This window comes from Macrotis lagotis, chromosome 5 (genome assembly GCF_037893015.1).
Source record: "Macrotis lagotis isolate mMagLag1 chromosome 5, bilby.v1.9.chrom.fasta, whole genome shotgun sequence".
Classification (NCBI taxonomy): Eukaryota; Metazoa; Chordata; class Mammalia; order Peramelemorphia; family Peramelidae; genus Macrotis; species Macrotis lagotis.
In genome coordinates this window covers 162,664,675-162,678,527 of record NC_133662.1, presented here as the reverse complement: position 1 = coordinate 162,678,527, position 13,853 = coordinate 162,664,675, and the positions used below count along the sequence as shown (strand labels likewise).

The 13,853-nt window shown below is 35.1% G+C and overlaps 1 protein-coding gene across 2 annotated transcripts in view; it reads right to left on the bottom strand.

Annotated features, from left to right (window-relative positions):
• Nucleotides 1–13,853, bottom strand: part of SASH1 (SAM and SH3 domain containing 1) — a 471,174-nt gene that overhangs the window by 169,715 nt on the left and 287,606 nt on the right. The window lies entirely within an intron of this gene.

Below are 13,853 nucleotides of genomic sequence, written 5' to 3'. Positions count from 1 at the left end.
ACTGATTGAAAACTGGCTGGAAAGTTAATAAAATCACTAATCAACTTAAAATCCTAAAATTCATTTCTCTATCTCCTCAGTGTACAGAAATAGAAATGTTAAGAACAGTAGTCAACAGTAGGCTTCTTTATGAGCATTTATTCAAAATGAATCTCACTGAATTAAAATTTATGGATTTGGTATATATTGACTTAAAAACTTAATTGTATGGGGCTATATTTATGATATCCTTAACAAAAAAGGGGCATGTGTACTACAAGAAGCCTAAGTATCAACATCATTAATATTAAAATTAATTACTTATCTAGAGCTATATTCCATGACATTTTGTTTACCATCTTATGAATTTCTTAAAGCATAATAAGGGATGACAATAATGCAGAGAAAACTTTACTTGACAAGGATGTTGGTGAACTTGTCATTATAGATTCTTTGAAAGTTAATGACAACAAAGAGAAGAGAATTCCCCCCACCCCCAGATAATAGATGGGGGGTCAGGACAGAAAATATAAGCCTGGGCTAAACATTTACATTGTTTTATGCAATGGGCTCAATAACTGAGGGACCTACTAGTGAAGTAGTGAAAGGTCCTCTCTTCCATCCTGTGCACTATACTCAGAAGAAAGCATGGACTTCACCTTTTGTCAATCTATTCTTAGACTCTACATTAGCTTCTGGTTAGGATAACTGTCTTCTGCCTCTGGCCCTTTATAGCTTACTACCAGGACAACTTGTCTCTGCATTAGCTCATTACATAATGAATACTTGTGTAATTGAATTGAATTGCATGCCCAAACTGAATTGGAACAACAATTTCTCTGTTACTTTATCCCTTCCTCTCCTCCTTTCTCAGGAGAAGGCACAACCAAGTTCCTCACCAAACCCTGGCCCAAGACCAGATGGGGCATTTTGGTATTTAAGAAATTTTTAATCACGTGTTGAGAAACATATATTGAGAAAAGGATAGATATGACTGTCACAAATACATGTAAATAAAAGCATTATACTATAGGAGAATGGAAGGAGGTACCTTTTTATGATATTTGGCTATAGGAAGAACTAAAGCAAATAGTGAATCTAAGGGAATTTAAAAGACACAATATAGACAGTTTTTATTAAATAAAATTTAAAAGCTTCTTCAAGAGAAAAATCAATACAACTAGAATAAAACAACTTTATAATTGGGGGTGGGGGGATGATTGCAGCAAATATCTTTGATAAAGGACTGATCTCCAAGATATATGAGGACTATTGATGTAAATAAAATATCAAATGATAATAATAGCCAAAATTCACAAAGCAATTTAAAGTTTGGAAATCATTTTACACAGATACCTCATTTGATCTTCACAACAATCCAGTGATATAGGTATTATTATTATAAATGAGCTTAAGTGACTTGCACAAGATCAACAGTCAATAAGTGTCTGAAGACGTATTTGAAAGCAGGTCTTCCTGACTCCAAACTCACTTCTCTAGCCAATGTACCATCTAACTGACTGAATATGGTGAACATACTTGCATATATATATATATATAACATATATGAACACATATATACATACATACAGATGGAGGACCATTGCCCCAACAGATCAATGTTAAGAATCATAAGACAGTTTTCATAAGAAATGCAAACTAATCACAAGTATATTACAAACTGGCTCAATGGATAAAACTCTGACCCTGAAGTAAAAAAAAAATATCTGAGTTCAAATTTGACTTCAGACTCTTCTTACTAGCTGTGTGACCCTGAGCAAGTCATATAACCCAGTTGGTCTCAGTTTTCTCATCTATAAAATGAACTGGAAAAGGGAAACAAGTCCAATATATTTGCTTAGAAAACCCCAAAAGGGATCACGAAGAGTCAGTCATGCCTGAACAAGCCACTCAATATTAAGTATATCTTTGATCAAGGTAGTCAAAGACGGGGCAGTTCTCATATATCCAAAAATATCTATAGCAAAATTTTTAAAGTTTTAAAGAACTAAAAACAAGTATGTACCCATAATTTGGGGGAAAGTTGAACAAATGTTGGAATATGAAAATAATATAATATTTTACTATAGCATCAGAGTTAATAAATGTAAAGACATCTGGAGACTTCCAGTGCCAAAATAGTAGAGTGAGAAGTAACTCTGAAGTCCTCTGAAATTCTCATCTAGAAAATCACCTCAGAATTGATCCAGAGGTGGAAGCTAGGTGGCACAGTGGATAGAGCATGGGCCCTGGAGTCAGGAGGACCTGAATTCAAATCTGACCTCAGACACTTAATAATTCCTGACTGTGGGCAAGTCACTTAACCCCACTGCCTTATTGTTAAAAAAAAAAAAAAAAGAATTGATCTAGAAGCAGGAAAGCAGCTTATCAGCCCAGCTGGAAAGGTCTATCTGACTGTGATGAGAGGGGAATGAGGTCCAAGAGCAGCAAACTAAAGAACTACTTAAAATTATTAACTTTAGCAAAGTGGCAGGATACAAAATAAACTCACATAAATGATCATTAGTTCTTTATATGACCAACAAAGACCAGCAGCAAGAGAAAGAGAAATTTCAAAGTCAGATCTAAACAACTGGGAAAATATTAATTGTTCATGGGTAAGATGAGTCAAAATAATAAAAATGACAATTCTACCTAAATTAATCTATTTATTCAGTGCCATACCAAATGATTAAAAAAATTACTTGATAGAGCTAGAAAAAAATAATAAAATTCATTTGGAAAAACAAAACTTCAAGGATATTGAGAATCAATTTTAAAAGTCACAAAAAGGTGGTCTAGTCAGATCTCAAACTGTATCATAAAGCAGTAATTATCAAAACAATCTGATAGTAGAAGTAGAAGTGAGGGAGGGGATCAGTGTAACAGATTTGGTACAAATTATATTATAGTAAATGGTCATAGCAATCTAGTATATGATAAACCCAAAGAGTCAGTCTTTTGGAAACTCATTATTTAATAAAAACTGCTGAGAAAACCAAAAACCAGTAAGACAGAAAGTTGGCATAGACCAACATTTCACAGCATAAATGAGGAAAAGGTCAAAATGGGTACATGATTTAGATATAAAGGGTCATTTCACAAGTAAATTAAGAGAGCATTGAAGAGTTTATCTGTCAGATTTATAGGTAAGGAAAGAATTTAGGATCAAAGAAGATACAGAAAGCATTACAAAATATAAAATAAATTATTTTGATTGTGTAAAATTTTAAAGTTTTTACACAAACAAAACCAATCAACTAAAATTAAAAGGATAGCAGAAACTTGGGGGGGAAGAGGAAATTTTGTATCTCTGATAAAGACCTCACTTCTCAAATAAATTGAGAACTGAGTCAAATTTATAAAAATACAAATCATTCTCCAACTGATAAGTGGTCAAAGCATATGAACAGGTAGTTTTCAGACAAAGCAATCAAATCTATCTTTAGTCATGTTAAAAAATGTTCTAAATCACTATTGATTAGAGAAATGTAAATTAACTCTGAAGCTTCACCTCACACTATCAATGTGGCTAATATGACAGAAAAGGAAACCGTTGGATGTAGGAGAGAATGTGGAAAAATTGGAACACTAATGCACTGTTGATAGAGTTATGAATTGATATAACTATTTTGGAGAATAATTTGGAACTATCCTCAAAGGGTCATAAAATCGTGCATGTCCTTTGTTCCAGCAATCTCTATCGCAAATGAAGCAGAGGAAATGTTATGAGAGATATGTTCTATTAATTAATCAATCTGTTTCCTCTGCACTGATCATGTACCTTACATTAACACTGACCAGCTAAGGGGTCAATAAATTTCTAATTTGTACCTTGGCCCTTCCTGGCAAAGACTCAAGGTAAATCCCTGTCCCCAGGCACAAAACAAGACCCTATCAACAAAACAATGGATACCTTCCTTAACCCCAAAGAATTAAGTCTTTGACCTACCACACCTCATCTACATATCCCTAATTTTCTGTTCCCCACTCGGAGTTATTGCTGCCATCAAAACATACCTAATGACCTTTTCTTCCTGCACCTTTAAAAGTTCACTTACTCTTCAGTCTTCCTTTGGGAGGGCAGCTGTAGACTGGGCTTCTCCAAAGCTACTTCACACTCCTATGCCCTACTTTACTACTTATCCTCTGCTTGTTTGTAGGGTGAAGCTAGCTCACTCTTGGGAAGTATGATCCTCAAGGTAAACTTCTCATGGTCCTATACCTTTCCTTACTGCTCATCCTCTCATGGCTGCTTATGTCACTGATGTATTGCTGCAGTTGACTTCCAACTGCCTTTACTCTTTTTTCCCCCCCCTTAGCTTCTGCTATACTACACCCCCCCCAACACACACACACACATACATATTCTCTCTCTCTCTCTCTCTCTCTCTCTCTCTCTCTCTCTCTCTCTGTCTGTCTGTCTCTCAATATAGATAGATCTAGCTATATACATAAATATAATATATATATATATATATGAAAGAGCAATATTTATATATACCTTTTAGTCCCTAAAATTTCTTCTGGGTCAGAGTTGGCTTTTTACATGAATGTTTTCATGTTCACTCTGAATCTTTTGTCAGTTACATTTTTTACTAACAATACAAAGACATGCAAAAAGAGGGGAAATTATCTGTACAAAAATATTTATAGCGGTTCTTTTTTGTTTATTTGTTTTTTGCAAGGCAATGTGGGGTTAAATGACTTGCCCAAGGTCACACAGCTAAGTCATTAATTATTAAGTGTCTCAGGTCAAATTTGAATTCAGGTCCTCCTGACTCCAGGGCCTGTGTGCCATTCACTGTGCTCCTTAGCTGCTCCTATTGCAGCAGTTCTTTTTGTGGTATCTAAGAATTGAAAATCAAAGGGATATCTGGGAATGGATAAATAAGCTATAATATAAGATTGTAATGGAATATTATTGTACTGTAAGAAACTATAAGCTGGATGATTTCAAAAAAACTGGAAAGACTTAAATGAACTGATAGTGAACAGAATTAGAACACTGTACAGAGTAACAGCAATTATCATTTGCTATTATCTGATGAAAAACTGTGAATGACTTAGCTATTCTCAGCAATATCCAAGACAATCCCAAAGGACTAAAGATATCTGCCTCCAGAGAAAGAACTGATACTGAATACAGCTGAAGCATGCTATTTTTCACTTTCTTTCAATATTTTTCTTTTATTCAAGTCTTGTACAAAATGACTAATATGGAAATGTTTACATAATTGCACATGTATAACCTATGTCTGGTTGTCTACCATTTTAGGGAGGTGGTGGGAGGGAGGGAAGAGATAAAGAAAAGGATGAAATAAAATGTTAAAAAAAATTTAAAGACTGTTGAGGGTTAGAAGCACTGTACCAATGTACCAACTAGTGAACTTAAAACCAAAATACCAAGTTTTCTTTTTTTTCAAATACTGTTCTAGTCATCATTGATCCCAGAGAGTCAAGAATTGTTAGATATTATTTGATTGGTACCAGATGTCCCTTTTCAGCAGTTTCCTAGACTTTTTAATTTCATTTTTTTTGTATTAGTTTTTAAAGTGTGTATTTATACATATATATTTGTATTGTAAAAAATGTGTATGTATTTCCCTTCTTAAATGCATGTGTATTTTTCCCCTTTCAGGTAAGGGAGAACATGAATGAAGTGCTAATTATGAAGTGAGATCAGCAGAATGCTTCAACATGTCACAACAAAGGTCCTCACTCAACTAAATCAAATGCTTAACCTGTGGATAGACTAGACAGTAAAAGACAGTAGATGAGACAAAATCCACCATCTCTTTAATTTTTTTTCCTTTTTTAAGCAAGTGCTGAGAAATACTTCTTGGTCAATCCCTAACAAAGAAACTGACTGTTCAAAGTTTACATACATTACATATGAAGAGTAAGAAATCTGAAGAATAGCATCCTGGTCTGCTTTTCATTTCCTTCTTTTAGCAAATCTATTTGGAACAAAGGTAAAAATGTGTAAAATTCTACTTATTTCAACCTAGGGGCAGAGTGAGGAAACAAAAAGGATAAAGAATCTTTAAAGTAGACTTCTAACACCATTTGAGATGAATTTAAAGGATAATCTTAAGAACTGTCCTTTGCTCACAAACACTTACCATATACATATTCAAAGTAATACAGATTCTTCTTGGCTCCTCTCAAGTACAAAAGTGTCTAATAGGCTCAAAAGGGTGGGGAACACAAAAGTAAAAATATCTAAACACCTTGCCCTCAAGGAGCTTTAACAAGAGATAAGAAGTAGAAGCAAATAAGAGAAAAAGGAGAAAGCAGTTAGATGGCTCAATGGATAGTGCACTGGGTCTAGAATCAGGAAGACTAGAGTTCAAATGTAACCTCAGAATAGTTGTATGACCCTAGGCAAGTCATCTAACTTCTGTTTGCCTTAATCTATAGGAAAAAGGAAATGGTAATAAATGGCAAACCTCTTAAGTATCTACATCAATAAAATACCAAGGGTTTTTTTGGCCCATGGGATCAAGAAGAGCAGGATGCCATACTACAACAACAAAATAATGAGGGAAATATTCTATATGTAGTTGCTTTAAAGCAATGAGAGGAAGGAGAGATGTGAGTTCTTTGAGCAGTGAGGGTGAGAAGAGGGGCTGAGAAATCAGGGAAGATGTTATAAGGAGTATCTTATGTTGACAATCTGTGAAGTGGAGGCTTGGATGAGATTTTTAAAAATATGCATTCACTAAAGTAGATAAATTCCTAAAACTCCCTCAGTCTTGCATCAGTAATTGTTCACCCATCATCCCCTTCATTCAACATATACATGCAACCCCACCCTACTCTAAACCTTCATCACCTCTCTTCTAGTCTTTTGAAACAGCCTAGTAACAGCTTCAAATCTCTCTCCTTTTCCAATAGTACATCCATCTCATAGCTACCAAAATTATTTTCTAAAGAATGGGTATGACCACATCACTCCTTTATTAATTAATTCTGGTGGCTCCTGAGAATCAAATATAAACTACTCCTCTGTTGCTTGTAATCCTCTTCATAACCTTGCCCACAAACTACCCTTCTAGCCTATTACACTTTAATCTGACTCTCCAGTCACCTAGCTGTTTCTCCCTCATAGCTTTAATTCTTATCTCTGTGCTTGTTTTTATTTCTTGTGCCTTCAGAGTAGATGTCCCCAATGCCTGGAAGAAAGCAGGATATCTAACACCCCCCCCTCCCCCCACAAAATAACTACATCATAGTTAACTTGTAAATATTTAGTATAAACCTGTAACTATATCTCACATAATTGAAAAACTCCTTGAGGAGAGTCTAGCACATAGCAGGGCTAAACCATGCCACCTCTCTAAAATACTCTTCAAACATATTCAACATTATTTTAAAAAATGGACAGTTTTCAAATATTGGAAGAAATGAAGTTGAAAGTCTTAAAAAATGCTAACTAACTAGAAACTCTACTTGGAAAAAAGACTGGTTTCCTACTGGAGAAGTAAAATTTTCTCTTTGGGTTATACAAAACAATTGGACAGGCTTGGGGAGTGAACAAAAGAATGTGTGACATTGTTTTGGTTGGGCCCAAGCAGCCCCTACTGTTCTACCACTCAGGCTAAAAAAACCAAGGTCCCTACTTTTATTTTTTCCACATATGAATCTAGCCAACTTTGACCTTAGATATACCAGATATGATTCAGTCAATAGTAGGTTTCTCCATCAGCAGTTTCCCTGACTTCCTTTTGAAAGTTCTTTTTCTTTGCTTTTAAATTTCTTTTCTTTTCATTCTATAGGGAAAGATAAATTAATAAGCGCTTGGGAAAAGGGGAAGATTCCAAACTCCAATTTGGTTCCTGGCTTAGTTCCTTATTTTCTTATCTCCTTGTGTTTAAGTCATTTTCTGCTCTATTTGTTACAAAAACTTGGGTCTTCTTTCAGCAGACTGATACCAAAAAGAGAAAACACCAGAAAAATGTAAATAAAGGTGAAAGTGCATTGCTCCAATATCTTGCCTTTATTGGTCTTATGTTTAATTAAGTGAAGCAATGTCCCCATATTAAATAATGGGGGTGAGGGGAAGAACCCTTCTCATATATATATGTAGGAAAGAATTTTGCTCAGCAAACAACACAGAAAATTAATAGGAAAAAGGGAAGCCATATGATTAGTCTTTATTAAAACTGAAGCCTCACCTCATAACCCACATCTCCTTTGTTATTAAGAGGCCCCATACCATACTCTATTGTTCAAATATGCCAGTTCAATAAAGGCAAAAGCCCAGTTCAGATGAGGTTAAATCTGGGACATCTGATAACAGTTTAGGACAGCATGTAGAAAACTAGTCCTTTATCACCAATATCCCTTGGATGTGATAATATTGGTTCTCAGTTCCTGGGTTTTCCCCCAAAAGATGTCTCAAGGGAAGTTTTTGATGGAAAAGAAAAGGATCTAACCCTTAGGTTCATATTTTAAAGCAGTAGTGAATACTATGACTTTGCCAGCATTCTCAGCTCTCAGTCAACTCCTTCCAAGGAGCAAAGGGTCACCTTGAGTGAATCCAGAGTCTAATATTTAAGACAGGAGGATGTGGAATTGTTGGGGAGTTTTCCTCCTTAGCTAAAGTAGATCCAGTTAGATGGCATAGTCAGTAGAACTGGACTGGAAGTTGGGAAGTTCCAAGTTCAAATTTTATCTCAGATGTATACTTGCCATTGACACATCATTTATTTATTCTCAGTCTCTGTAACTAGGGGATAATCATAATGACACCAGGTTGTTGGGTAGAGTAAAATGAGATAATATAATATATGTAAACTATTACTAGGACTTCAACAACTGGAGAAGAAAACTTCCTGACTCTCCTTATCTCAAAGATTTCACAAACATACCAGGAATCAAAATGACACAATTTCTGAGTTAATTTACTGAGATGACATCAGCACACTTGTCCATGTTTCTTCTTGAGCAGTCACCTATTTACTCTACAGAAGAGGGAACACTGAGAATGTGTCAAATTGCAACCTCCAACTGCAGTGCTCTTTCAAATGTCCTCTTTCTTCATGAAACATTCTCCAGCTTTCAAGACCCCCTTAAAGGGGCCTATTTCCTTGGAACAATTAAGGGAAATGCCATCACCTGAAGTCACTAACAGTTGCAAACAATAGTTTATGTAGTGGATTTCAGTTATTCCTATCTATTCCACTGTTGCCATATCGCAGGAAATTTTTCACATCTAAGAGGACTTTTCAGGCTTCAGTTACTGAGTACCTGGGAAAGGGTTGCTAATTTCTTAAAAATTCTTTCTGGTAGTGAAGAATTTCTCTTAATTATTTATCCCTTCCTCCCACACAACCACCCACACAACTCCCCATAATTTGAGGGTCTGGAAATTATCTCAGTTGCAGATGGGAAAAAAATACACATACACACACAGCTGCATAATTCAACCCCAGCCAAAGACAGCAAACATTTCACACCCAGCAATATCCACCCCCATTTGATGCTCAGCAAATAATAATTTGGGAGGGGGTGACACATCTGCCTTATGCTTTCTCCAGATGTGAAATAAATGTCTATAATTACCGTGTCACATTAAGTCTTGGTGATTTATTTAAATGCTAAAAAGGCAAACAAAAAAAAAAGGAAAATGACTATTACAGAGCAGCATACCCAGTCTGCCATGCCTGTAAAGAGTCTAGCCCCAGAACCACAGAGCAACCAAAAAAGCTACTTGGTTTAACAAATTTAAAAACCTACATTTTTCAAGACTGCTAAATAGGTTACAACATTCTTACTAAGCTTGTTCTTACAAGATCTAACCAATGAAATATCCGGATCCACCTGAAATATTTGTAACATTACTTTGTAATTAAATAAAGTATCTACCAGCATCAGTGTCCTTAATAATGCCACACCTATGACATTTTTCTCTATGGCATTCGAAAGATGCCACATCTATAAATGAACCCTAGTAAAGTTAACAAAATGCATAGCATGTAAAAGTCACTTTTAACTATCATCTTTACCTTTAGATTTTCCTCACTTTTGCTACAATAAATATAGCTAATGAAACAATTTTTTTAAAATGTCATTTGATTTTATCTAAGGACAATTCAAAAATAGTTTTCTGAAAAAAGTTGAGAAGTAAGAAAGTCTACAAATTGTACTTTGATCCCAAAGATATGTTATGGTGGTCAAAAAACCTGATGTAATCTTAAAGTATACTTATTTACAAGACTAGGAAAGTGATAGTGTCACTGGGATCTGTTCTGATAAAACAAATCTAGATTGCACACTATTTATCTAGTATTGTGCACTATTTCAGGTGTGAAAGTTGATAAGCTATTAAGCTCTGAAAGGGGCAGCAATCAAGAGAGTGAGGGACTTAAATTTATGCCACATAAAGATCAGTTGAAAGAACTATGAATGAAATGACAATAATATGGAAGAGAGAATAGACAGATTTTGCTTAACCATGCTTGAGAACTAAGCATGATAGTTGGGGGTTGATTTAAGGAAAAACTTCCCAATAATAATCATCAAGAATGGTAGAGGTTGTCTTGGAAGGTAGTGTGGCTTCCCCTTCACTAGAGATTTTCAAGTTGAGGATGGGCCAACCACATGTCCATGAATGCTCTAAAGAGGATCCTTCCTCAGGTAGAAGTTAGAAGAGGTGGTCTCTGGGGTCCCTTGAATTTTGTGTTTTCATGATTCCATGAACTTTTGGTCTAGAGTTCACATGAATTCTGTGTGGCCTTGGGCAAGCCACTTAACCCCATTGCCTTGTAAAAAAAAAACACTAAAATAAATAAATAAATGAATAGAGTTCATCAGAATTAACTGAGTTGATCGGTTTCATTTCCTCCTCCTTTCTCCAGTTTGGGAACATGAAATTTTCCCACCAAAAAGAGGTTGTAGTTTTTGTTGTTGCAAAATATTTGAGTTACTGTATCTTTTAACCAACATTTCCTATCAGTTACTCAAACACATTCACACACACACACACACACACACACACACACACACACACACACACACACACAAACACACTTGGTCAAGTGTTCAGTGGTTTATTTCCTGATATTACCAGATAACTAGTATTCCTCATTTTACATGATGAAAAACTGATAAACATTGAGAGCTAAAAGAATCTATATTAAAAATTAACTTCTAAAAGTCTCAAATTAATAACTGACATTTATATAATATTTTCTGGTGACAAATTCATTTTACTTTATAACACTAATATGAGGTAGATAGGACACACATTACTATCTTCATTTTAACAGAATAAAAGTCAGGGGTTCCAGACAGTAAATTGGTTTACCCCAAGTCACACAATTAAACAGTAATAATCAAGATTTGAATCTAGGTCTTTTGTCTCTAAATTGAGGACTTTTCATTCTACATTGTGGAAGTAAATACCAAAGCTTTACTGTTAAGCATAAAACTTGGTGCAAAAAATCAAAGATGAGCACCACAACAAAGCAGGATGGAAACTGAATTTTTTTTAAATGTGGCATTTGTTACCACTTTTAGATCAGCAATATAAGGAATAAGATTCAGTTATATTAGGCATTGATAGCTAGGTGACACAGGAGATAGAATATCAGGCCTGGAATAGGAAGACCAGAGTTCAAATCCAACCTCAGACACTTACTAGCAGAGTAAACCTGGACAAGTCACTTCACTTAAAGTTTCCTCATTTGTAAAATAACTGAGAAAAAAATGACAAACTACCCCAGTATTTTTGCCAAGAAAACCCCAAATAGGGTCATGAAGAATCAGATACAATTCAAAATAACTGAACAACATAGAAAATATCAAGGTACTTTTGTGCTAAAGTATATATTGATAGTGAGGGAGGTGATAAGAAAAAACATTATGATTATAGAATTTCAGCATTTTAGAACTGACATAGGCCTTAATAATCAATTAATTTAGAGATGAGAAAGCAAATTCAGAGTGAAGTTTATTTCATTAAGGACACAACTAGTAAGTATCAGAGTTCGGGTTATATGGAAACACATTTTTAAAAAAACCAACCCACCTTCCTTTGGGAATAATTAAAAATATTTTCTTCAGTTTAAAACCATTTCCAGACATTCCCCCAAATGAAGAGAATTTGATTTTAGTGGACTTATACCTATGCAAAATAAAGTAAACCCAGATTTTCTTTCTTCTGAACTGACTCTAATTCCATTATCAAATGTGGTTCTTAGTTAAGCTGCAGGGGTGGATAAAGACCTCAGGTTTCTCACTATTAAAATATATGGATTGACCTAGATCCTTTCCTCTCATGCTGGATCCCACATAGAGGGAGGAATACTTATCTGTCCCAGGAACTACACCAAATATAAGAAAGCAAATTTCTGCTCTCAAGGAGCTATATTCAATATTGGAAGGTTTTGATACTTAAAATGATGCTGGAAATGGAGGAGAGGAGAACTAGATATTCCTATTGTGAAATCTGGGGTCCCCATCCAGATCAAGAAAAAGTTCACCTATTTGGTTGGGCTATGCCCATTCTCTGAAAAGCATGGTGCAATAGGAAAAGGCTCTGAAGTAGGATGAAAGGTCCTCATTTCAGTTCTACCACTTTGTAGTTATATAAACAGAGGTACCCTGACTTCTCTGAGCTTCATTCACAAATCTACCCTGCCTATTCTCATAAGACTCTTGACAGGATCAAATGAGATAATGTCTGTAGAGATTCTATTAAAAACTGCAAAAGACTATAAAATGTAAAAAATGTAATATTATTATTATTATCATTATTATTATTATTATTGCTATATTATTATTTCAAGTGTCTCTGGACAATACATTTCTGGCTTAGAGAAGTTGGGTCAGTAGTTAGGAAAAAACAAAAGAGAAAAGAGAACAACTTTTTGATAATCAGAAGACATTACACAATGTGAGTATTCAAATTACTTATTAATAACAAACATATATGGACTTCTTATTTTATATCTCTATCCAGGTGTGGCTCCAAAGGCAAAACTTCAGCACAGTAAGGAATACTGCTCCAGCTCCCAAACAGCAAAGGCAGGGAGGGTCACAAGAGTGGACAGAAGGAAGGAAATGGATTCTTTTGACTTGTCCTTCCTTGACACTCTGCATTGCTTGTCCAAGCAGATTCTCTTATCTGTATCATCTGGATGTAGCCCTAAATATAAAATATTTAAAAAAAAAAACAGAGAAGCCTAAACAACTTCACAATGTTTACACTCCTCAGGGTGTATATTTAAAGATCTGGGGGTGATGAAAACTTAGTAAAATATTTCAGGTAGACTTATACCCAGCATGTAAAGAATTTTAAGCAGATAACCAACTCTGATTTCCTTGTTCAAAACTCATTTAATTAATTCTAGGCTTCAATCAAAAATGCTTATAACAGCTGTACTGTTCCATGCTATCAAATCTTTCAAGGAAAAAATTTCATAAAACATATAGTAATTGATTTGCAATTCTTTCTCAAAAACGTTATGCTCAATGCCCTTGCAGATGGTTATAGAGCTAAAGACACAGTCTATCACAGGCTGCCATGGAAAAAACCCTACACATAATATTGTATGTGCATGCACAAGCACGTGCACACACACACACACACACACACACACACACACACACACACACACACACACACACAACTTAATAGATTCTCTCAGCAAGGAAAGCCCGAAGGGAATACCAATATGTCTCTGCCCCACCCATCCCCAGACTTCCCAAACATGCTTCTACTTTACTCAAATAAAAAGCTTAGTCAGTCACAAAATGACAGCCCATCTTGCCATTCCTGTTTTTCTAAGCAAACCTCCTTTACATTTTTATACATTTGGAAATAAGAAAGCTTTTCTAACAATTACAAATATCTAAAAGTAGGC